This window comes from Montipora foliosa, chromosome 4 (assembly GCF_036669935.1).
Source record: "Montipora foliosa isolate CH-2021 chromosome 4, ASM3666993v2, whole genome shotgun sequence".
NCBI lineage: Eukaryota > Metazoa > Cnidaria > Anthozoa > Scleractinia > Acroporidae > Montipora > Montipora foliosa.
This window is the reverse complement of record NC_090872.1, coordinates 14536051-14539823: the sequence shown is the minus strand read 5'-3', so window position 1 is coordinate 14539823 and position 3773 is coordinate 14536051.

Here is a 3773-nt window from a genome sequence, read left to right as displayed (position 1 = left end):
TGACTCGTTTGGTACGACGCTCCAGCGCCACGTCTGGAGGTACTGCACTTTTTCTCTCTTTTTCAAACATTCCGTCAGCGCATGCCTAAATGATCTGGCTCTCCGATACGTAGCTATTGTCGTTACCAGAGCTCCGGATCTTATGTTGTGCGCATGTTCCTGGGCTCTGGTAAACTCTATGTACAAGAACACGCGCAGCCATGGGGTTGTTATCGCCAACAATAGGACATTTGCATGATGACGCCATATGACTACAAGTACCAGAATCCTCCAGGTTTCGTTTGTCTCATGTTAATTAGAGCTATTGTTATTTATACCCCACTGGGAATACAAAATTTAAATATGAAAAGAAAAACAAACTGAATTGTGGAAGTTGTAGTCAAATAACGCCATCGTGAAAATTGCCTATTGGCTACCTTGTTGTGAACCTTACGGCGCGGCCAGTTCTCTGCTTTTTCTTACGGTGACCCACAAGGGCAAAACACAACTCAATATTGAGCTGGGTACACAACAATCTTTCGTGATGCAAAACATTTTTTCACGGTACACAACAATCTTTCGTGATACAAAACAATTTTTCACGGTACGCAGTCACTGCTAAAAACAATGCTGAATCGTGCTTTGAAGCTCTCTTCGAACTGGCAACTGTTCCACCTTAGAATGTGAACGTCTCACGGAGACTTTCTCTCGGCTTCATTACCCAGTCCCACTCTTGCAATCAGCAGTCAGAGATTTTGCTACTGCAAAACTTTCAGGGAATGTAAGATCCAAACAGGCGTGTGACGATAAGAAGGCACCTGTGAGAATAATATTACGATTTAAGGACCAGAGATCAGCGAATTCTGTGCGAAGACAACTTGGAGAATTAAGTCGCAAAAATCGGAAAAGACATCCATCCCGTGTACACAAGCCGAAAGATCGGATCTAACATTAAGCCAAAAGAATGCAAACCCCCTAATGTTAACCAACAATGCGTTGTTTACCATTGTAAGTGTGATCTGTGCGATGCGGATTATGTCGGCTACACATGCCGACACCTGTATCAACGCATTGAAGAACATAAGGGATCTGCCATCGGGAAACACGTCAGAGATCAACATGGGAGGGACCCAAGTGACATATCTCGTAGATTCAAGATCTTACGGAAGTGCCAGAGCAAATTTGACTGCTTAATTTATGAGATGCTTTTTATAAAAGAACTAAAGCCAACTTTGAAAACGCAGTCTGACTCGATCCATCCGTGCAAAGTTATTTTTATAGCTCGGAGTATTTCATATATTCTTTTGCAAAGCATTTTGTCCTATTGTTATCTAGCCTTTTTATCACTTACCTTTTGTAACGCTTAGTACATATTTCCACATTTTTATCGCTTTTCATATTTACTTCTTATATGCAAAGTTTTATTCATTTTTTAAACTTGAAAATAACCTCAGCGAGATCGAAACGTCGTAGATTTTTATCGCTAGTTTTTATATTTAAATTTTCAACGGACAAAATAGCGTGCGAGCACCCTTTGTTTTCGTGTTTCAGATATCGAGCGAGCGTTTTGACGGAGCCGCCAACACGCGAGAAGAATGGCCGGGCGAAAATACTCGCTCGACACCCCAAGCAAGTGGATCTGCTTGTAGGCTACGGGAAAAAATTAAAAGCGATTGATTTCATGGATTACGTTTAACTCCTATGGTAACGGGCTTTAAATTGGACAAGTTGTAAGGCCGGACGCTAGCTTCGCATCACTGTTCAATGTTCCTAAGCACTAGAATGGCTGTATTCATGCTTTATTATGCTAACATACGAACATGTTAATTTTAACTAACCCTTGTGGTGTCAGAGTCAAAGTCTGTTACTGCATTTATTAAGTGCGTCTCATGCAGAGACGCAATCATTAGGAGACCTTAAACTCGAAGTCGTTAGAAGTTAAATGCGTCTTTTCGATTAACCGTTTTTACACAAGGCGTTAATCAGTACTTAAATTAGAAGTCGTTAAAGACGACTTTACCCTTCCAGGAACCCATGACCCTGCCTTTCCTAACAATAACCATGATGGCCAGTCACTCAGATAATTTTGTTTAGCCTTTCGAGAGTAATTTACACTTGGGGTGGTGTATTTATCTGTTTATCCCCAGAGCAGACCACTTCACCGGAAGATAATTCGCGTCAGTAAAAAATGATTGTGTTTAAATATACAAACAAAACGAGTGCAAATGAAATACTATCAAAAGGAAACGAATGCTAGTAGACAGAATTTAAACACCGGCTTAGGGAATATTACTACATGTGGGCTAACTGTGTTAACTGTGCAAGATTACAATTTATTCTAATTGGTCTTTCCTCGGATCGTATAACCGAATGTCGACTTACTCGATCTTATAATCGAATCTTGATTTACTCGATCGTATAATCGAATCTCGTTTTACTCGATCGTACAATCGAATCTCAATCACACAATCGAGTGGTATTAAAATCGAAAGAACGAATAGGCGGTTGGGTGTCATCCACAATATGCATCGAACTCGTTTCTTTATCGAGTCATCTTTCCCTCGTTTACCGAAAGGGTTGAATGATCCGGTCTTTCCTTTGGAACTTTGCTCTAATCAAACAAGTTTATTATTATTATTATTATTATTATTATTATTATTATTATTATTATTCGTAGAAGAAGTGACTTAGAATAACATTTGACGATGAAAACTTGCGACAAAACGTTGCTTAATAACATTGTAAGATTTAAAAAAGTTAAAAACGATAAAAAGCTATAAAGAGCTAAAATCGACGACGTTTCGACGTTAACATAACGTCATTATCAAGTCAAGAATGTATAAAAACAAGACGCCTCCGAAGGCGTATCCGTGGAATGCGCAAACAGTTAACACAAATTGTCCACTTACAGTGAACTTCAAGTACAGGTAAACTTTGGAACATGGCGAGAGATTACCAGAAAGATACATCTGTAATATAACTTGAAGTTGTCTGTTGTAAAAACTCATTATTAATGTTACTAAATTTGCAAATGCAAACAAGGAAGCCCTATTAGCGGGTTCTCGGGATACGGGATCTTTCATTTATTTATTTTTTGGAATGAGACTTTATTTAAATCCTACAGTTTTACTTCCTTCCTTATCTCCGTTCATCCAAAAATTACAAGATCAGCCTTAAATCATCCGAAAAATTTATTACAGATCACAGTTCAACAACTTATCATCCTGGGCCAGTTGTTCAAAGCCGATTAATGCTAATCTCAGGTTAAAAATGAACAAACGAGTTTTATTCTCTACTGCCAAATGCTGTTCAAGGCTGATATTCCGTGAAACTTTACATTAGAAGGAGTCAATAAGCAAAGGAAACTTTCACCAAAAAGTTGAAAACATGAAACAAAAGTTTACGCTAATCCTGGATTAAGGAAATCGGCTTTCGAACAACCGGGCCATGTATTCGAATTCCGGTCCCGTAATCCTGGTTTAGTTTCTTGCAAACTGTTTAAATCTGCCTTGGCGAAGACAAGAAGACAACATGTGTACTCCATTTCTCAGAATGCTCAAAAATGTAAAATTCCGTAATTGCGCGTTCTATAGTCCAGTCCAAAGTTCTAATATTACAATTCCATAATCTTGATTTCAGTATTAGAGTAACTTGGTACCAAACGTTGCACAATAACTTGAAATCTCGTCAAGAAAAAAGCTTAAATCCAGTAGTCCAGTCTGGGTTGAAATCGCCAAAAACTCTTTCTATTATCGATTCAAAACTCAACAAAAGCTACAAGTAGTAAATAGTTC